The 23,009-nt window shown below is 41.7% G+C and overlaps 1 long non-coding RNA gene across 1 annotated transcript in view; it reads left to right on the top strand.

Annotated features, from left to right (window-relative positions):
- Nucleotides 1-18,886: 18,886 nt before the first annotated feature.
- Nucleotides 18,887-23,009, top strand: part of LOC309540452 — a 38,587-nt gene continuing 34,464 nt past the window's right edge. The window contains exon 1 of the long non-coding RNA XR_014223301.1: nucleotides 18,887-19,263. This is a non-coding gene — a long non-coding RNA (uncharacterized lncRNA). The remainder of the gene's footprint in view (nucleotides 19,264-23,009) is intronic.

Genomic DNA, 23,009 nt, shown 5'->3' with positions numbered 1-23,009 from the left:
TCATGTCATACTTCTGGGAATGTACCACTTAAGAATGCAGGTGGAGAACAGGGCTTACACGCACATGAAGTGGCATAACTGGACAAGTTATTTTGGCACCCAAGGTTGGGAGGCAAATCCCAGAAACACCTCTTCCCCTCCCTAGCAGTAATAATACAACAATATTTTCTTCCGTTTCATGACACCCAGAATCAGCTGCCCAAGATGGCTACCTTCTTCTGCCTAATGGTAGGGCCAGCTCTGGCCAGAAGGCCACATGTTTAAATGCTTTCCCAGGTAAATAAAAAGTGCATTGGCTAGGCCAGAACGTGTTTTCAATATGCCAGGGTTTTTTCTTCTTCTTGAAAAATATGCTAATTTTCTGACCTGAATAAGTCTGAGAATACACCACGTTGGCTCTCAGACTTCACTCGGGCCTCCTTTATCCCCCCCACAACTGGCCAGCCACCAGGATAAATGAAGAATGATCTTCCCCTAAAGGACAACATCTGCTATGAGCAGCTGTGTAACTGAAGAGTGTAAGCCTCTTGTGTCCACTTTCCTTGAAGAGCCAAGGACATCATATGAAACAGAGTGCTGCTAAAGGAGTGGTGTGGTCCCCTCCTCTTTCCTTATTAAATGAACCTGCACTGTTTTATGAAAACAGATCTTGACTGGATTGTAACAATACTATGTGTTTTGAATCAGAACCCCTCCCAAAGCTAGTGGCATTTCTACTGTAGTTATCAACTAAAAACATAGAAAAAAATAATTAAAGGTAAAGGTACCCCTGACCATTAGGTCTGGTCGCGGATGACTCTGGGGTTGCAGCGCTCATCTTGCTCTATAGGCTGAGGGAGCTGGCGTTTGTCTGAAGACAGCTTCCGGATTATGTGGCCAGCATGACTAAACCGCTTCTGGCGAACCAGAGCAGCGCCTGGAAATGCCGTTTACTTTTCCGCTGGAGCGGTACCTATTTATCTACTTGCACTTTGATGTGCTTTCGAACTGCTAGGTTGGCAGGAGCAGGGACTGAGCAACGGGAGCTCACCCCATCACGGGGATTTGAACTACCAGCCTTCTGATCGCCAAGTCCTAGGCTCTGTAGTTTAACCCACAGTGCCAGCCCTTTGGTGATGATTTTAGAAAAGGGTAAATTCTTGCTCTTTAGCACCAATACATTAAATGAGGATTTAATCTCAGTCTGGTCTATGATTTGATCCAGAAGTCTCTTAAGTTGTTAAAACTGCATGAAGGGCTTCTTATTTGCTTTGAAGCACCTGGGGAAGACAAAGAAGTCCAGGTTCTAAGAATTGTGGTACTCAGAGCTGTGGCTACCCAAATTCTCTCTTATAAATCTGGAATGACTGACCTGTAGCTTGAATGCCACAGGTATATCAGACGTTACAACAGGGACATGAAAAATGTAATATATATTTTGGAAAGTTGTTTGTTCACTATAAATTTGGACACCTCTTCAGCTTGTAACCAACTTTTTGCATACAGATCCTGAGTTAATCACGGATTTCAAAACTGCAATGGTTGTTTTTTTAATTAGAATTCCCAAGTAACATTAAGGCTGCCAGTAAATCAATAATCTGGGGGAAGGAAACATCGTTGGGAAAATATACATTTGGAATAGATAAAATAATAAGTAATACAACAAAACACAGCACCCTTTTGGCTTATTCCCCAGTTCTTTTCAAGTCAGATATATGCACAAATTATACCTCTACAAAACTGATAAAAAAGGATTTTCCTCCCACAGAAAAATCTATATTAAAGCAGCTCTAAATTGCAGACTTTCTGGAAGGAAAAAAACCCTGTTTGCCAACAGATCTTTAGTTCCACTTTATAGAACAGCTGCCTGTATTTCAGCATGGAATAAGAGAGTGATGTTTTGGTTTTTTTAACAGAAAGGGAAACATGACAAAATGAAGGCAGCTGTTACTTTCCACAACGTGCCAACATTTTTCTTTTTTTATGCCTTTGTGAAGTAATGTATTTGCATTCATAAGCATGGAGAGGTTTTGCATTCCAGAATCTGTTTAGCTCTGGGATAACTTGACACATTCAAATAATACTTTCATTGACTGTCCTTTCAGAGTGACAACCTATGATCAGTGATTTAGGGAGGATTGACCAAATATAAAAGTGGGACCAGCAAAAGAAATGTATAACAGAAATGTAGAAAGAAAGAAAGAAGGAAAGAAAGAAAGAAAGAAAGAAGAAGGAAAGAAAGAAAGAAAGAAAGAAGGAAAGCTTTCTAGTTTTCCTGTAAGATAAGAACCTCTAGGACAGATTTTTTTTCAATTTTGTGAAAATCTTCCGGGGACTTGCAGCATTTTAATTTTAGCTATTTATAAATATATAAATTGATTATGGGGAGTGGGCAAGCAGAAAGATATAATTAATATTGAAAGCATCTTTAGCCCCCCCTCCAAATCCAATGTATTAGCAATTCCATTTTCTGTTTTCTTTGTCAGAAATAAAACTTATTTCTGATCGCACACATCATCTGCTACCTGATCCTTTTAACTGGAGATGCCAGAGGATTGAATCTGGAACTTTCTGCATGCATACCATGAACCATGGTCCCCCTCCTGGTTTTCCTTGCAAGACTTTTGTGCTGCAATTGTGATCTCATTGTGTCATATTAGCGTCATCTGAGGAATGATATTTTCCCGTCAGGAATTAATCTGGCATTCCTCGAAGGCCATCCGAGCAATGTGAGCTTGACTTATTATCAGTGATATTCTTTGTTGGGCCATGTGAAACATGTCCAGATTTGGCAGCAATTCATAACAAACACAGAAGAAAGTATGCCAGTGTTTAAAGCAGTTGCCTGAAGTGTGAGAACTATGTCTGACAGATGGTGGGAGCTATCTCCTATCCGAAGCCGCCTTAATTTGGGAATGTTGAAAAAACAGCTTTATCCTCTTAGGCCTTGCACCCCCTTGACCCTAAAGAGCAAAAAAAGAAGATGCAACAGAATTCAGGAAAAGAAAAGAGAAAGATGATGGACTTCCTGTTTTCCACAAAAGGAAGCACAAACCCAAAAAACTAAAAATATCAGTGACCTAAAATTAACTTTTGGACTTGCAATGTTATCAAATTCTATAAGAGGAAATAAGGATATAAGAAGCAGGCCTTTAAGCTATAAACAAGCTATCAAGAGGGGAAAAAATGAAAGTTTGTGAAAAGACAATGTATCCCCCATAAAATATAAAAGTATTTTGCAAAACTGTGCAAAATAGGAAAATTAGTCCACTCATATTTTCACAGCATTGTGGTATAATTAAATCACATCAAGGAAAGTAAGCTACAAATTGGCTACCAGAAAAACATATCTGTCACACCTCTCCGTTTCCCCCTTTACAGCCAGGGTGGTTCTCCAGATGTTGCTCATCTACAGCTCCTATCATCCCTGGTTATTGGTCATGCTGGCTGAGGCTCATGGGAGCTGGAGTCCAAGAACATCTGGAGGACCACCCCTGCTTTACAGGATGGCTCTCTCTTATGTATTTAGACATTTCATGAGGACATTGAACCCTGACTGTTCCTTTGTGGAAATGTTTGTTCATGTGACATTACTCATATAACCAACACAGCTTCTTTGAGATTTGGAAATTATTTATTGATTTTATTATTATTTGTTGAATTCATATACCACCCTATACCCGGAGGTCTTAGTGCAATTCACAGAATAAAATCAAATATAAAACCACAAAATATATAATCAAACTAAAAGCAACAACCCAATAACCTCCCCCCCCAAGAGACACCACATTTTAAAAGGGCATAGGATGTCAATCAAATCAACTAAAGGCCTGGTTAAAAAGGAACATTTTTGCCTGGCGCCGAAAAGTATAATGAAGTTGCCAGGCGAACTTCCCTGGGGAGAGCATTCCACAGACAGGGAGCCACTGCAGAGAAGGCCCATTTTTGTATTGCCACCCTATGGACCTCTCGAGGGAGAGGCACAGGAAGAAGGGCCTCAGAAGATGATTTCTGGGTTCATAGGGAAAGAGGCGGTCCTTGAGGTATTGCGTTCCTGAGCCATTTAAGGCTTTATAGGTCAAAACCAGCACTTTGAATTGGGCATGGGAGCTAATTGGTAGCCAGTGCAGTTGGACCAGGATTGATGTAATATGCTCCAGTGAGCAACCTGGCTGCTGAATTGTGCACTAGCTGAAGTTTCTGAACCATCTTTAGAGGCAATATGTATAACACATTGCAGTAATCTAACTTTGAGGTTACCAGAGCATAGACAACAGTGGTTAAGCTATCCCTGTCCAGATAGGGGCATAGCTGGGCCCTGAGTTGAAGCTGATGGAAGGCACTCGGGGCCACTAAGGCCACCTGAGCCTCGAGCCACAGCAAAGAATCCAGGAGTACCCCCAAGCTACGAACCTTCTCCTTCAGAGGAAGTGTAACCCCATCAAGAGCAGGTGATCTCCCACCCATCCGGTCTAGGGAACCACCCACTAACAGTACCTCAGTCTTATCTGGATTGAGTTTTAGTTTGTTGGCTCTCATCCAGTCCATTACTGAGGCCAGCACTTCCACTGCCTCACCTGAAGATGTAAAGGAGAAATAGAGCTGAGTGTCATCAGCATACTGCTGACAATGTACTCCAAACCTCCCGATAACCCCACCCAGTAATTTCATGTAGATGTTAAACAATGTGGGGAATAGGATTTAGCCCTGCAGAACTCCACATTGAAGGTTCCACAGGGCTGAAAAGCATTCCCCAAGTGACACCCTGTGGGAACGACCATCCAAGTAGGACTTCAACCACCACAAAGCGGTGCCACCTACCCCGAGTTCGGACAGTCACCATAGCTGTCAACGTTTCCCTTTTCTTGTGAGGAATCCTATTCAGAATAAGGGAATTTCCCTTTAAAAAAGGGAAACGTTGACAGCTATGACAGTTGCTCCAGAAGGAAAACTATGGTTGATTGTATCGAAAGCCACTGAAATTATTGCTTAAGTTCAGGAATATTTGACCCATGTAGCATACTCCACAGAGCCAGCATATTTACTGACGAGGAAAGTTCATGTGAGCCAAAGTGCTGATGCATTTTAAGTGCCAGAAAAGAGCAAAGAAGGAAGTTTAAAGCCCCTTAAAATCAGAGCTTTCTGCTTTGTTTTATTTTGAGCATGAATACTGGGGTTTCCAAATGGATCGTTTATTCACACAAAATTGGGTTATAATCTTGCACGTTCCAGTGTATGGGTCACTAACTCATTCCCTGCAGGTTTCAATTTGCCCACCAGGACCTCCTAGGTTTCCCGTGAAAGACAAAGCAGGAAGAACACCTGGTCTCTCATGCATTGTGGATTTTTGAGCCTGCCTTCAGCTTTAATGTGACTTTATTTTATATAGAGATAGATGAATCATGCCAATTTTGTCGTTTCTCGGTTCCTAATTTTCCCAATCTTAAATTCAGCTTGTCTCATTTCTTCATCAAATTGCAATTTTGTGTTGTGCACAAAGCTAGCCCTACTCAGAGTAAATCTACTGGAGATAATAAGCATCAATCATGTAGGTTCATTAATTTATTTCATTTATTTTGCTGATGTGTTCAGCATAGGCCATCCCATTACTATTAGCTAGCTTCATATCCAGTGTTGCTTAGGAATTCTAAGAAGCTTTATATATGCTGTAAGCCACCCAGAATGGCTGGGGGAACCCAGCCAGATGGGCGGGATATAAAATAATAATAAAATTATTATTATTATTAAGACTTGGCATGTGGTACAGTAGTATCAATGATCTAATCAAAAACTGTTTCAAGATTGAAAACCTGAAACATTGCCCTTTATTGTCTCAGTCTGTGCCACCAAATTTATTTATAAAGTTTTACACTGCTTCCAAGAAATGTCCGCATTTGGGCCTTTGCAAGTCCTCAAAGGACAGAATTCCACAGCTGTGTGGCAGCCATTTCAGATGTCTCTCTATTATTTTTCCCTTTTTCTATGAGTGTTGCAGAAACAGCCTGGTACAAGCAGGCTAATTCTTTATGAGCAAAAGACATTTGATTAGAAAGTTCTAGAGCATATTCTGAAATCTATGCCATTTTTTATTACAGTGGTACCTCGAGTTACAAACACCTCAGGTTACAAATGCTTCAGGTTACAAACTCCGCTAACCTGGAAGAGTTACCTCGAGTTGAGAACTTTGCCCCAGGATGAGATCAGAAATCATGTGCCGGCGGCGCAGCAGCAGCAAGAGGCCCCATTAGCGAAAGCACGCCTCTAGGTAAGAACAGTTTCAGGTTAAGAACGGACCTCCGGAACGAATTAAGTTCGTAACTAGAGGTACCACTGTACTCACTTGTCGCATTATTTCCTAAGGGTTTGGGAAGGAGGGTAAGAGGCAATATCTTGGCTAGCATTTATGCCTTCTGTAGGCTGGGCATTGTTGCAAGAAATCATAGGCTGTATTGTATCTTCTGGGAAAGGAGGAACCGTGGCTTATTGATAATCCGTTCATATTTTATAAAGGCAGATTCTTGGATGATTTCTCTCTTCCCCGACCACTTTTCTTTTGTCCTCTTGGCTGCAGATTATAGCATTTTGAATTGGTTCTGCTTCCTAACCTATTCTTTTTAATTTGACTGCCATAGCGTTTAAATGTTTTTTTAAAGAAATAAATAGGTTCCAAGCAAGAATGTTTGATCTGTTCATGGAGTCAGGACTAGCCCAAGACAGTTTGCTGCCTGGGACAAGGGAGGATCACTTTTCTGCCCCCACAATTCCATGTATTGAAGCTGATCGTATGTAGCATGCTTTTGATCCAGTGTGGTGTAGTGGTTAAGAGCGGTGGACTTGTAATCTGGTGAACTGGGTTTGATTCCCCGCTCCTCCACATGCAGCTGCTGGGTGACCTTGGGCCAGTCACACTTCTCTGAAGTCTCTCAGCCTCACTCACCTCACAGAGTGTTTGTTGTGGGGGAGGAAGAGAAAGGAGAATGTTAGCCGCTTTGAGACTCCTTAGGGTAGTGATAAAGTGGGATATCAAATCCAAACTCTTCTTCTTCTACTAGTGCATTCTTGCCCAACCTGGTGCCCTCCACGTATTTGGAGAACCATTCATCCCATCCCCCTTAACCGTTGGCCATACTGACTGAACCTGATGGGAGATGTAGTCCCAAAGAACAGGTTGAAGAAGGCTGAATCAGTTGAACCTAGAATATGGGAATATAACCACTGATGTATCCATGCCACGTGGACTGCTAATATGAATATGTACCAGTATTAATAGTGTCCGCCATTATGATTTGCACAACTGTATTACAAATGGAAATAAATAAAAACACATTGGCCCAAATCCCAAGAAAGGCATACTAATTTAGTTCCACTGAAATCAATACAACATAATTGGTACTATTATTTAACTTTCCCTAGATTTGGGCCAGCATCAACAACAGTTAGAATCAATATGTACAGTATATAAAACTGACAAAACTGAAATCAAAATGCACAATAATGGTTGTGTATGTGTTTGCAGCAAACAGGAGAAACAGCTTTCCCCTGCCCTAAACAATTATTTGTTTCTTCAGCCCGTTTCCATGGAAAATGAACTTGGTTCCCCACCAAACATTGTTTCCTTCCTGCACTTTATAAAAGAAATTCTTTTTTTGGCTAATGAATAGAAACCTTGTAATGTTCATGAGATTGGGGAAAATAGGAAATTAAGTCACGTCTCTCCTCATACTCAAAGGCCACCGAAGGGTGTGTAGTTTAATGTTTGTGTATGTTAGACATTGCCAAAGAAATATATCATCTGTTCTCTTAGTAAAGTGGAGCTTAAGAAAGTAGGCGTGATTGGAGAGGGAAGGTTTGGCCACCTTGCAGGTTGGAAGAATCCCAAAGGTATGCAGGAAAAAAACCTTCACTGAAATAGTTCTGCCTGCTAAACAAGCCTATGGAAGGTTTGAGCATGCATACTAGACATGTGTGTGGGAATTTAACACTGCAGTAATTAATTTTAGGCCTTATTAGCCACCACACCAAACTGGCCACCCAACCCAGAATGCTTTGTTCTGAGGAAGGATCCCATTGGCCCTTTCTATAGCAAGCCAGTGAGGGAGGAGGGCATTTTGGGGCAATGGGGTAGCAGCCAGGCTGGTCAAGTCAGGAGGGGCAAGTGGTGGGACTGGGGATGCCAACTGGCACAGATCCCAACTTGTGCCACCTGAGGCAATTGCCTCTGTTCCTTAAGAGCAGGGCTGTTCCTGAATCTGAAACCCTTCCTTCTTCTGCAAAAGCCTTGGCTACTCACACAACGGGTATGGGAAGCTTTAGCACAGGAACTAAATGTGGTTGCCAGCTCTGAAGAAAGGGAGAAAGGGGTCTTGCTCATTGCACTTTCGTTGCTGCTGAATGTTCTGAATGTGAACCCATGATCTACCATCTCTGCATAGTAGAAGTCACGCTCTGAACCAAACAGGTACAGTGGTACCTCAGGTTACATATGCTTCAGGTTACATACGCTTCAGGTTACAGACTCCACTAACCCAGAAATAGTGCTTCAGGTTAAGAATTTTGCTTCAGGATGAGAACAGAAATTGTGCTCTGGCAGCACGGCAGCAGCAGGAGGCCCCATTAGCTAAAGTGGTGCTTCAGGTTAAGAAAAGTTTCAGGTTAAGTACGGACCTCCGGAATGAATTAAGTACTTAACCTGAGGTACCACTGTATCTGAAAATAAATAATGTTCCTTTAGAAGTTGCACTGGCAGGATGAAAGGAAGGGTGTTAATAAGTTTTCATAGTAGTGTGGCAATGTTAAAAATGGACTTTTTTCCAGCCAAGATTCAGAAATGAGTTTATCTGATGAATCCCCAACTTGACAGCAAGGCAGTACTTCCCATTTTTACATTAATATCCCATTATGCACAGCACGAATTTCCTGTACATGTTGTACAGTACTCCCCCCCCCCAATTAGCTATTTCTGTTCTCATGAGGCTACTGTTGGTTCCTTCCCAAGATTTAACAGCAAAGGAACAAACAACTCAGTGAGAAATGAACCTAACTAATTTCAGTCAGAGAGCAATTAGTCCTAGTTGTTCTCTGGAGTGAGGACAGAAAGCTGGAACGTGGAATAGGAAGGTTTGCAAGGAGACTGCATGATGCCCATCATGGGTGTTTTAGCTACTAACAAAGGAAGAGTACATTGCATGACTTCTGTAGCTCAGGGCAGCAAGCATATCAATAATAAGCGATATAATGTTACATGTAATATAATATCTACTGCATTTTTGTACATCATTTTCATCAGGTGGAGCTGTATTAAAATGTGGACTGATATCAATTCCCCCCCCCCCCATCTGTTACCCAACACGCATATGGCGTCATAATACCTATTTTACCATGTTGTTCTACTTAGAAAGCACTATAGTCGATGTGGAATATTAAATTAGCCGTTACTTGAGTTTGCTTGCCTTCTCAAGAGTAAAAGGGAAACCTTTCTACTGCAGATGGTACTTGCAGATCTCCTAATGGGAAGATGAAAGAAACATCTGTTGTGTTGGTTTGATCTGCAGTTACTGGTTTTCTTCTTCATTTCAGAAAGTGCCTCTCAAATATTGTTTCATTTTTTGCCAGGTTAACATTTGTCTGTACAAGCGCTAAATTCTTTGATCTATTTTTATTGGGCATACAGGAAAGCATTACCAATCCTACTGGATTAAGTGGCATGTTTCTTCCTGTATAATTTATAGGCCTCAGTATATCAGATAGATGCAGAGGCTACTGAAATATTTTTTAAAAGGATATGAAACTCTAAGCAAGCTCTGACTTTTGTAAAGTCATGATTCTGAAGTTTGCCTTTGAAAGGATAGTGACTGTGCATGTAGCTCCTTATTTTTGCAGCTACTCTTATACGGCATTGTAAAGCTGGTATATTTTAGAATATTCTGAATTCAAAAATTCTGTAGAAATTTTTGTTTTCTGCTGGCTTTACACTGCAAGGTTCCAAGAACAGCTTCATAAAACCTAATGAACTTTATTTATCAATGATGATGTATTTTAATGTAATATTTTGAAAGCTCCATCTACCCATTCTATTAAATAAGCCTTAAATATTTAAATTAATATTGAATTTGTATAATCCTCTTTTAAAGCCATCTAAGTTGCTGGCTATTGCTGCCTCTTGTGGGAGTGAGTCCCATAGTTTAAAAAAGTGCTGCATGAAGAAGTACTTTCTTTTTCTGTCCTGACATTCAGCTTCATTGCATTTTCATGAGAGGTGGAGCGAAGCTTTACTCCATGTCACATATAACTTTGTAAACTTCTATCATGTCACCTCATCGTTGCTTTTTCTCTAAGTTAAAAGGTTCCAAACAAGGCTAGTTACCTCATTTTCCAGTCTTGTCATGATTCATCTTCCGTCAGCTCATTAGCCTTTGCCATGGAACAGACGCTAGATAAGACAATGGGAATGGACATATAAAAACATAAAATAACAGTTGCTCAGATGTTTACAATAAAGCATAACAGAAGTTATGAGTCAATAGCTCCAAGTGTCCAGTCTCATATCACCCTTTGCTCAAGATGCACATCATTTTCTTCCCTCTGTGTATCATGTTTTGCACTGTGTCTACGGTGAGCTTTTTCTTCTTTTAAGAAGCTCATTTCAGCTGATAATACTACCCCAAATTCACATGTTCAGTTTCTTGATGCATTTAGATTCATATTACCTGGAACTGATTTCATTCCACATTTTATGTGAGTCCTATTTTCATTGGTCATGTGTCTTGACATGCTGAATATGTTCAGTGAATGGGATATTGGATGCTTTCCAGAAATTTTGTAAGTAACTGATGACTGAAATGTTGGAGAGCAGAAAACTGTCCTTGGGTCAAAAGGGCAGCTGATGAACAGTACAAAGCAAATCAGAAAACAATGCTGTGGTTGTAGCTTCACCTCTGATTTGCCCCCGTTTAATGGGGAAATGCCTTTAAATGTCTGCAGAAATTCTGTAATTATTTTGTTATTCCTCCTTTCTCTCCACCATGTATGTAAGGGTTTCTGTGGCTCACAATTCCATGCACAGAGCTTTCTTTATAAAAGTGTGGACTATTTTCATACAGAGGTCACATTCCTTATACCATGAGATTTGGGAAGGCTTTTTTCTTTATAACATTCCATATAAAGAATGCGTATTCCACTGCAATGCCTCACATCTAATTTCACTTTATGTAGCTAGACACATCTGTTACACATAACAAGGATTCATAAATCTCAAAACAGACAGAGACAAATGATTGGGGCCAGAACTCACAGGAGATATGTATATTTGTGGGAATCTTTTGGGGGAGAAAAATGTGTATTTCTCATAAATGGGTACTTTAGGTCACTGCATGTGCGTTGACCCATGTTCCTGGGGGAATAGAATCAAAAGAGATTTGTTTGAAAATCCATTTACTTATTAGAAAAACAAGGGATAGTTTTCCTAGAGAAGCCGTGATGATAATTCACTGAGATCTGCTGCATCACAGCTTGGAACCATACTTCTCATCTAGACACTGCTAGCAGGATAGTTCACATAAAAGAAATATATAGAACAACATTTTACAGATTGTGGTATCACTCAGAAACCTGAAGCAGTGACACCACATATAAGAGGTGTATCAGTAAGGGGGGCGGTGGTGGAAATCAAATGTGTTGTCTGCTTTCTGCTTATATACTATATGTGACCAATTTTCTGATAGTTTTCTTTTCATTTAGTATGGATTTTATTTTAGCTAACCTGTTCAATGAAGACTTAATGTACTTTCATTTGTATAATAATGCTAAGAATCTGCTTCGTCAACCAGCCTTTAAACGAAGGGCTCATCCAGACTTCTGCTTGTCCTGTTTCTTTGCCCCAGGAAAACCTGCTCTTTACTGCTGAGTCAGAGCAAATGTCAATTGAGTTTTCCATGGATTGACATTTGCTCCAATTGAGTGCCAAAGAGCAGGTTTTCCTGGGGAAAGTGATAGGGCAAACGAAAAACTGCCCAGGCCCGTGCCTAGAATGGGACAAGCAGAAAACCGCTCAGACCACAGGACATGCAGAAGTGTGCACAAACCCAAAGACTCTAAGCCTATGAATACATACTTGGGAATAAGTACCGCTGAAATTAATTTTTGTAAACATGCATAGGCTGCATGGCTGTAAAATGTAGAATAAATAAGTGATTCTTGTTGTTCCATGCCAGTTAAATAAAGATGAAATGAATGCATGATGAAAGAGGAAATAAATGCATGGAACAACTTAAATCAAGGCTATCCAGAACTCAGTCTACCATACCTTCTCCTTCTGTTTGTTGATGAATCCACAAACCATCTATCACATCTAAGGGCAGTAAATGTGTAATAGTGTTAGGAGCTTTCATGTCCACACTTCTGCTTGCCCTGCTACTTCCCCCTGATGAAGTCTTCTGCTTAGCACTGCATTGACCAAACACCGATTAGGTTTTCCATGAACTGACATTTGCTCTGATTCAGTGGTAAAGAGTGGGTTTTCTTGGGGAAAGCAGCAGCAAGTCAAATAGAGACTTGGATTTGTGCCTAGAAAGAATGGACAAGTGGAAAATGTCTCAGGTCCATGATTTCTAGCCACGGGGTCAAGGGGGAAGTGTGGACAAGCCCTCCATTTATGTAAGTGAAGAGCCTAGAGCTTGCTGATAAGAAGATTGGCGGTTTGAATCCCCACGATTCATTGCTCGGTCCCTGCTCCTGCCAACCTAGCAGTTGAAAGCACGTCAAAGTGCAAGTAGATAAATAAGTACCGCTCCGGCGGAAAGGTAAACAGTGTTTCCGTGCGCTGCTCAGGTTCGCCAGAAGCGGCTTAGTCATGCTGGCCACATGACCTGGAAGCTGTACGCCAGTTCCCTCCACCAGTAAAGCGAGATGAGCACCACAACCCCAGAGTCAGTCATGACTGGACCTAATGGTCAGGGGTCCCTTTACTTTTACCTATCCCAACTTTAACAGTTATGATTAAGAAGCATCAGAAATGATTCCACCACCCAATCCACATTCTCGACAAGCGTGTAGAAGGGAGATCAGGAAAAAGGGTGGGACAAGAATCTGAGGAGAATGCGGAAGGTATGTTCCTCATCAAGGCTGTCAAGCAATATCACAAAGTGCAAAAGTTGTAGATTTGTGATACCAGAAAATCCCAGAAGAACAAATTTTGTGATAGAAGTTTGGTTTAGCATTTCTGTTTCCAAAAAAGAATAAGGAATACAACGTGCAGAGAGGGGAATCAAAGAAGAAAATAATTTGTGCAGATTTTGAGCCACATGCATGCGCAATGTGTGAGAAGCGAATGATTTCCCAGCTGCCCCTCTCCCCATATCTCTTTCTTTGTCAAGGTCTGAGTGTAAGGGTTACAGTGGGACAACAATAAAATGCCAGGAAACTGGGAAACGGATGTGGTCAATATAAATCAATTTTCCATTGCCACTCCATATTTACAATCAGGCCATTTCAATGCTTGCTTAGAGCACTGAGGCCCTGGGGGGCTATTGCTGTCAGTAGCCATAGACAATATATTGGGCAAGGTGGACAAACAATGTGAGTCAGAATAAGGCAGCTTCCTATGTCTAAACCAGATGAAACCTTCTCCAGCATCTGTGCATCTGTAACAGGCACCTAACTGGATAGTGTCCACAGCGCCATGAATTAAAAATGAAATTTTGATTTCTCCAGGCCCCTTCAGCAATGCACAACAGTTTGGGGCATATTAAACAGGATATTTATTGGTGTTTAAGCACCATAATGGATGATTGCACCTCTGCGTATGTGCTCATTTAGCTCTTATTAAGGAGGAATCTCCCAATGAGGCTGGAGTGTTAACAAACCTAGTCCCCTCTCTGCAGCCTCAACATGATTTGCTTGTGTAACAAAAATCCTGATGCAGGGAAAGGCAAGACAAATGGAGCTGCAAAAGGAACTTTGTGCAACTCCTATAAAAGTTTAGCTTGTAAGTTTCCAAACAGATGCTGCATAATAAAGGACCATTTGTAAAAAGATTGTTTTTTTTAATTCTTCCCTGATTGCATTATGGATATACCTTTGCAGAGAGAGCAGGCTGCTGAGAAGTTATAGGCCCCATGAGTCACTTAGAAAAACAGTAACTTAAAAACAAACAAAGAAACACCTGTGCTTTTTGGGTGGCATCTTTCTGACCTCCCCTGTTCTACTTCTATTTGCAGTAACACCTGGAATCTGTCTTCAGTGTTTTTCTAGAACAATAGCACTCTTCCATTTATTTCTGGTTGTCCTGGTCATCAGGCTGAGAGCTGTTTTCATTCCCCATCCCATTACTGAAACAGATACTTTCAAGCTTGGGACAGGCAAACCCCTGGGCTAGACTCCCCCCCCCACTATTCTGCATTTTTGTCTGATCATAACTCTTGCAACATTTTTAGTTAGTCGGGAGGGATGGTCCCCACTGCCCCTGTTCCTTCCACCTCTTATGCAAAGATCATTTTGTCCTTTTTTTGCAGTTCTGAGAAAGATCTAAAGTTCTGACCTAAAACATTGTCATGGACTGGCTGGGTGCGGAGGAGTGGTGGGAACCCCAAAGGGAATCCCCAGGAGAAGAAGGTTCAAAGCCAGGGGAGTGGCGGTGCAACAGCAATGAGTGGTCAGAGGGAGAAGAAGCAACAGACTGGGAGAATGAGGTATTAGAAGCTGAAGAGGTAACAGGGTTTAGTGAGCAGGAAGAGGTTGTGGCAGAGTGCAGTTCAGACTTCGAGGCTGAAGCGGAGGCTGGAGAGGAGGTTAGCCAAGAGGCAGAGTTGAGATAGGCTCCAGGAAGTCTCCCCCTCCTTCTGCAACCAGCTTCCCTACTCCTGGTCTCCTAGAAATGAAAAAAGCAGAGCAGAGAATGACTGTGTGCATACGCAGTTTGCGACTGCTTGGGAAGGACCCTGGAGAGGAACCTTAGAGAGTGGTGGGAAGGCGGGGACCTTCAGTCCTCACAACTGCCATATTGGAGCAAGACCTACTGGGAAGAGTTGCTGGGATCACTAGGCCTGCGGTGTTTTGGTTTCTTTGAATAAAGAGTTGACTGCACTGGCACCGTCCAGCTCTTGACAAACACATGTTACGCACGTTGAAAAAGCAATGGATAATTAGCTGAAGAAAACCCCCCACATTGGTTGCTAGCCTTGATGGCTAAGTTCTGTCTCCACTGTCGGTGGCTGGATGCCTCTGAATACCAGATGCAGAGAATCAAAGGTAGGTGAGTACTGTTGTGCTCACTGCTTGCAGGTTTCCTATGGGGATCTAGTTGGACACTGTGAAAATGGGATTTAGCTTGACTCTTTATATGCTGTTGAGCCTGACTGCTGCCATTCCTGCCAAGTAGCCTCCAGCCTGGATTAGTGCAATGCACTGTATGTGGGGCTGCCCTTGAGGCTGGTCAGGAAGCTGCAGCTAGTGCAAAGTTCAGTGGCTTGACTGCTTACTGGGACAGGATAACACCATCATGTTTTGCTGCTATAACTTCAAGGTGCTGGTTCCAGTTTATAAAGCCCTACACAGTTTGTGACCAGAATACCTGAAAGATCATCTCACTCCTTATATAGCCAATTGATTATATACCCAGCTGACCCTGAAAAAGGCGTGTACAAGTTGTGCATGCACTGGTTCTGTTCAGACCTTCAAATATACTCTGAAAACCAGCAATTTGGTAAAGTAAGACAGAAAAAAATGAATGTCAGTCAATATAATCTGGAGCTGATATTTATTTCCTGCACTGTATGATCATTGGTTTAATTTAATTTGTATGTTTTCATTTTCTGAAGTGAACACTTTTCTGTGCTCGGTTCTTAATGTGGAGAATTCTTGAAACTGAATCAGAAATAAACCGGATCCTGCAATTATTAAGAGGAAGACCCAAGTGGGTAACATGCTTGCTGTGGATTTTTCCAATGTTAAACAGGAAACGTCACTCTGCAGGTCTTATGCAGGAAAGGGAAAAAAGTGCAATGCCCATGCAGGCTGCTTTCCAACTCTCTATTTCCAAATAAAAATAGACACAGTCTGTAATGCTTAGAAAGATTACCAGGCTACGAGGCTAAAAAGTTGCTGATGTATGAAAGCTAAGGAAAAGAAAATAGCACTTATCTTCACAATCACATTCCTTCAAAGGAAATATTACGGCTATCATGATGCCTCATACTAGTGTGTTGCCCAAAATAGCTCTGGCAATAAGAAGCTGCATCAGTGTCACTTTTTCCCTTGAGCTTTTTGAATGCATTGTTTGCCACATAAAGCAAAGGAACTTAGAATGTAAACTCTGACAAATACAGTGTTGCTAGCTATTCATTCAGACCCATCCTTTTAAACGCCTGGTAGGAGTTTTTAAGTTTTGACTGTTTCTTATCAGAACTGGAATGCAGGTGAGTATGGGAGGAAATGAGAGAGAAGGCAAAGTGAAGCTTTGGCAGGGAGTTTGGCAGACAGGGTGCTGCTATACAAAGGCCCCGTTCCCTGTTGCATGTCGAGGCCCCGTGACCACCCTGTTCCCTGAGGGGATAAATAACTAGACAGTGCACAATAGGTTGGTGTTATGGGTTTAAATAAGGCCACAGCTTTATTGGTTACAGATGTGTAGGTTTTGGCCATAAGCAATGAGGAAAGCAATGCCAAATATCACTCTAGCCCACCTGCTGGCAGTGTCACTAAGGGAGAAGCCAATTGACAGGGAATGCCCTATGACCTACGTCAAATTGAGGCGTCCCCCAAATGGTTCCCGTTGGAAGAGTGGAATGGCCCTAGCCCCCGTCTGGGCGTTGGACAGGAGCCACTCCTTCTGGATCTTTTTAACAGGATACCCTTATGTGTGGAGGAGCTGGCGGAGGCTACAACCTCCCCTCCATTCAAGATCTAAGCTTACCTAATGCCTACCCACCAAGATGAGGCCGAATGGCCTGGCAGGTCACCTATTATCTTGGCCCTGGGTGCGTGGCCAAGTGCCCCCATTGGGCAGTTGATCCTGCGCTCAGAGGAATACCCACAAAGCCCTGCCGCTCAAAGAAATACCTACAAAGCCCTGCCACCATCGGTCAATTGGGCTGCAGGGAACGATCCAGCCTGCCAGACATTGGTTCACGAGTGTGGTCCCACGGCCCACCAGCAAAGCTACGTGCCCCAGAAGGGTAAATGGATGTACCACCACCTGGCTGCAGTAGATGGGCAGATTCTGTATGAAAAACAGCCATTATTATTATTAATTTATTACGTATTCAATTTATATATTGCCCTTTATCCGAAGATCCCAGGACAGTGTACAACATCAAAAACAATTTACATAGAATAATAAAAACAATAACAAAGCAATCATAGAAAAATAAAATCATAATAACACTCCCCCCACTGTAAAAGACCATCGATTGTTTAATGGCTGAAGGCCTGGGGAAAGAGGAATGTTTCCTCCTAGGACCTATAGGCATGTAATGATGGCCCCAGGCGAGCCTCTCTGGGGAAGGCATTCCAAAAATGGGGAGCCACTACAGAAATTGATAACAAAAATTTGTACATTAGTGAAAACCTGCATGAAAAAAATGTGTTCATTGGGAGAAATTTGTACTAAAATGCTGAAGAATTTTCATCTGGGTTATATTTATTTATTTTTTATATTTTAAAAAATTGCAAATTGTTGCATATATGTGGAGGCTTCAATTTAAGATTGAAACTGAGAAACTAAGAGAACAAAAATTTACAGATTCTTCCATCGGTAGCTGCGACCCAAGAGAGGGCCTTTTATGATGTGCTGCCCCTCTCATTGAATGGTCTCCTCTAGGAGGATTTGCCTAGTTTCTGGGGATATGACTGTTGGATCTTTCTATCATGAGGCTTTTTTTTTTTTTTTACTTGTCTCTGCTTTTAAATCAGCTCAGTTTATTATCATTTTATCTGTTTGTTTGTTTCTTGGCTGCCCTTATAGGATTCATACTTAAGGTGGGGTATAAATTTTTCAATCAAAAACTAAATAACTGGGCCTCTGTTTTTCCCGCATGCCCACATAGATTTCATGAACTGCAAGCTCAAAGAATAAACAGACCTACCATTTGATACAGTCTACCATTTCAGACACAAGGGATAGCTTGTTTGAAAGGACTCCAGCTTCAAAATCTCCCTGTGTATGCAAAACTAGCATGACAAGAGAGAAAAAAGACTTAATTGTCAGAAGCATGGCTAAGGAAGAAAGGAGCTTGCAACTGAAGGATGGAAGCTGTTAGGGTTGCCATTTATTTTTTCTGGAAGGGTTCCTGTGTCTTTAACAGAGATATAACAACCAGTGCTTGCCCTGCTTCTGCTAAATGCAAAACCTTCAGAAAAAAATATCAGCTATTCCCCAGTTTGCATGTAATGTTGAACAACAGTTATAAATAAACTATGGTTTAATATCAGTGAAAAGTGTGCCGGTGCACATTGCTTTAAAGCTGGCTTTCTCCCTGCTCATCCCATTACCCCATGAGGAAGAAACAAACCACAAGTAGTAGCTCACATATAAAGCTAAGCCAGTTTGTTTCCTCAAGTCTGGCTGAGGGAAGTATGGGAAGAGCAAACCAAACACTTTATAGCAGCATGCACTATCACACTACTCATTTGAATTAAACCACATAATATTTTTAACAATGGTTTAATGTTACATGCCTAGAAAAGAGGAGACAGGAGATATGGGAGCCATCTTCAAATATCTAAAGGACTGTCCCATGGAAAATGGAGCAAGCTTGTTTTCTCCTGCTCTACTTCAAGTTACAAGAAAGGAGATTCAAACTAAACACCAGGAAGAACTTTCTGATGATAGTTCTTGGGAGATTGTGGACTCTCCTTCCTTGGAGGTTTGTAAGCAGAGGCTGGATGGCCATCTGTCATAGATGCTTTAGTTGAGATTCCTGCATTTCAGGCAGATGACCCTCATAGTCCTTTCCAACTCTACAATCTGATTATTTAAACCTGTCAGGAAGAAGATGCTGCTGAGATTCTCCTGCTACCAATGAGCAAAATATTATGAATCAAAGGAAGCACAAAAAGGCCTTCATTCAATCTGGCTGTCTCATGCATCTGAGACAAGTTTCTAGAGATGGGTCATGAGTGTTTTCTCAGCTGACAGAAATTGTGAGCAAATGGGAAGGAAGACTACCAATTCTGCTTCTTTATTTATTTGTACTGATCAGCTTTGCCTGCCTGTGTGTCATCATAGCACCTTGGAAATTATCTCAAGAAATTATCTCAAGAAAGCTTCAGCTGTCTGAACCTCCCATACACGTAAGTTATCTACAGAAGTTATGCTCCATGTTCTCTCAGCATCAGAGGTATGGCAGTGGTAGGACAGGGCATTTTCATTAGCAGCAAGGGATGGATTCTTTGAAAATCATGAGGCCAAGCTTATCCACACAGATTTTTAAGATTTCCATCTTGGTTCTTAATCTTAGCAAGAAATGAGTTATGCTAAAAATACGATTCTCCCGTATGATATACATTATTATTATTATTATTATTATTATTATTATTATTATTATTATTATTATTATTATTATTATTATCTGATAATACCATATGCATATACACTCCAGGTTTCCTAAAATAGCCAGCGCATAAGCAGCTGCATACAGTACTGTATTTAACTTCATTAATTTTGCTGAAGAAATATTAATAAGTTGAAAGAGGGCTTTAACATTAAAAATGTACATGGTTTCTTATTCATAACATTTTAGGGTTAATATCGAGGATAGGAAAACACTAGTAGACAAAAACTACAAAAACTTAGCCACTATAGGTGTGGTATTTCAATCTCCATTATGTACTTACTGTTGCCACATCCCCTGTTCTAGTTTTCTGCTGGAGCTTGTCAACATTTTTTTTTTGACGGAACATCTGGGTCCACTCTTTGCCATGAATGGCTTCCTGTGTGCAAATTTCTGCTATGGGACACTGGGATTTATTTATCCAGAAACACATCTTTGAAGCCCCATTTTGTCCTCACACTGAAGTAGACTTTCCAGATGTCCAGGTCTAAAGCAGACAGTTTGTGCTGGGTCTGTCTCACTTTTCTTCACTAACAACCATTGGACGATTCCTCACTTCAAATCTGTCTTCTTTTTAGGCTTCTTTTTAGAATTAGGCAATCTAACTGCACACTAATACAGGACAAAATGGACTGGAAGAACATCTATGGTTTTATTTTTTTTAAAGTATGTTTTATTTATTGAAATATTATATCCCCCTTTGATCCTAAATGGCACCCCAAGACAGCTAATAAGACTCCTTGAGTCCCTGTCAGGGAAAAAGGTGGGGTAGAAATAAATCTATAATAATACTAATACTAACAGCACCTTGAACTTGGTCCAGTAGTGATGACTGTTTAATGAGTATTCATTCTAATTATTTTTCTGGGGAGGATAGATGCTGCTGCAATGCAAGTGCTGACCCATTTTTCAGTGCATTTCCATCTCACTTTTCTTATTGCAAAAAGTCCAATCTCAGGAAAGTAAGTTTGTTGGCAAGAGCTCCAAATCAGCTTTCACTGTGCAACCTGAATTTGCTAGTCTGTGACTGAATACATCCTGAAAACAGCTACAGTCTGGAAGCACCCTAAGGTGTTTGGGGGCAGAGATTGAGCATTAAAAAGCTGGCAGAGTTTCTCCTGGACATTTTGTGCTGAAACTGCAAAGCCATTTATACACACTACATGAATTTCTCTGCTCTTTCAGTCGCCTCCATCTGCCATGAAGAGAGGTTGCGCAGGAGCCTGCAGTGAGTGCAGATGGCAAGGAGGGATGGCTGCATGGGAGGTTAAACTCTTCCTCCTCCTTAGAACCAATCCTGGCTACTGTGTAAATCAGGGGTGGAAGACCTGGGGCTCTCTAGCTATTGTGGGGCTCCAGCTCCCATCACTCTGACCCACCAGGGGGTGACAAAACGGCATACTGCAGGGGACGGAACTTACCATGGGGCCTGGCCTGCAGCCATGCACCTCAACTGGGAGTGACGCGGTGGCTTGGGGCCCCACGCTGCCCCAAATGGCGGCATGGGGCTTGTGTCCGCCAGGTGGACCCCATGGGCAGCTCACCGTGGCAGCCCCCTGGGCAGATTGCTGCAGTGCCCCCATGGGTGGATCGCCCTGCCCCCGCCACTCCTGGTACTGGAGCAGCTCGCTACGCCCCTGTGACCCACTGGCGATATTGTCTGGGGCTGTTGCGAGCCAGAATCCAATCTGGAAGGCCACAAGTTCTCTTTCCTATGTGTAAATTTTTCTGCACTCACAAGGTTAGTTTCTGGTGTCAGGAGAGATAAAGCAGCCTCTGTTAGTCTCTGCTTAACCGGACCTAGTCTTCATGATTACCAGGAACAATGTGCCAATTCCAACTTTCAGGAAAACTACTGTTTATCCACCCCCCCTCCCGTGCATGTTTACTCAGAACTAAATATTGTTACAAAAGTCTGGGTGCCTGCCCCTCTTTCAGCAGAGTGGTGGCAAAAGCCCGTGGGGTCCCAGGCACCCACACTTTGTGTCCCTTTGGAGAATGGAAGAGACTGCAGAGACTGTTGTGGCTTTTACAACTTCAGTCTGCATGGAGGGAGTCTGGATTTTACAGCATAGTCCTTTCCAGAGGTGCTGGTGCCCACAGCAGCACAGGCAACCTTCTGCCAGTCTGCCCAAGATGGATCTCAGCTCTTCTTCCAGCAATCCTCCCCCCCCCACAGCAGTTACCTTGACAACCTTCCAAATCTCCAGTCTCTGTTCACACCTGGGGCAAGATGGAAGGAGTTCACTTATATTGTAAATGTTCCTCTATTGTTCTTTTGATAGCCGTAGCTCAGCCAGGTTGTTTTGCATAAGCTAGACCAAGAATTCCTCTGCAACTTGCATTCTTCCTTCATATCACAAATAACCCAGATCCTAGCATTTATTAATTTATAAGGTTTAGGGGGGTTATAAATCTATAACACCAGTCAGTAGGGCTTACTCCCAGGTAAGTGTAAAGAGGAATGCAGCCTTAGCATGGTTTGTGGTGGCATGCCAAGAATCTAATTCAGTCCATGATGGTGGAGTCAACTGATTGGCTTTGCATCTGCTGGGACTGCATAATGCACTGAAGTGGTCAGAAGATCTTTCCAGCTGCGTTATTCCTCTACTTGTGGAGTCTGGTGGCTTCTTATATAACGATTCTCAAGCCGGTTTTGTAACTGTCTTTGCCCTAAAAAAAAGAAGAAGAAAAAGCTCTGTGAAGTAAATTAAAAACATTACTGTTCCCCTTAAAAATTACTGGGTCTGGGATCTAGAAGCCTGACCAACTTTCATGACTGGTCATCTCTACTGTTGCACACATGAAAACAAGTCCTTTGATAAATGAACCCAGCATGTTCAAACTGTGTAAGAAATGAAGCAATGAAAGGAGTGCAGAACAGACGTTCTAAATTATTACCTACATTTAAAAGATACAAATCTTTAGGGAAGCATCTGGCTTTTCCACTCTTGGTTCACTTCTGCTTCATTGCTACACAGGAGGATGACAGCTTGAAATAAAAGTTCCGCTTTAGTAAAAATATAAACATTATTTTTATGGGGAAGATTACATGCAGAGATGCTTGGGTATATGCTTTGTGATGACTGGGGAAAATGTATTGGGTGGGGTTATGCATAAAATACATTGCATTATAAAATTAGGTTGCTATATAGTGCTTAACAGAAGTCCTGGTTTTTCACATCATGTGAATAATGGATCTTTTGCAGTGCATCACTTACAATGTGATTTAATAGGGTCTAGTTACTTCTGTGCCATAAATGTCAGTGTACCAGTCTCGCTTCCAGTACAGTCCAACACATGTTTACTTGGAAATAATTCTCTAGTAAGCATGTTTATGATTGTAGTCTGAAGCCCTTTACTGTAACCGTGGCTGTACGATATTAGTGCATGTTGTTTAATAATTATTACAGGAAATAAAGTAACACTCATTTTCCTCAACATGATTGGCAAATCTTTAATTTGCAGCTCCCTAAGTGCAGAATT

Source organism: Podarcis vaucheri (genome assembly GCF_965113315.1).
Source record: "Podarcis vaucheri genome assembly, chromosome: 9".
NCBI classification, from domain to species: Eukaryota; Metazoa; Chordata; class Lepidosauria; order Squamata; family Lacertidae; genus Podarcis; species Podarcis vaucheri.
Note: the sequence above shows the minus strand (reverse complement) of the source record. Positions and strands in the feature narration are given on the sequence as shown.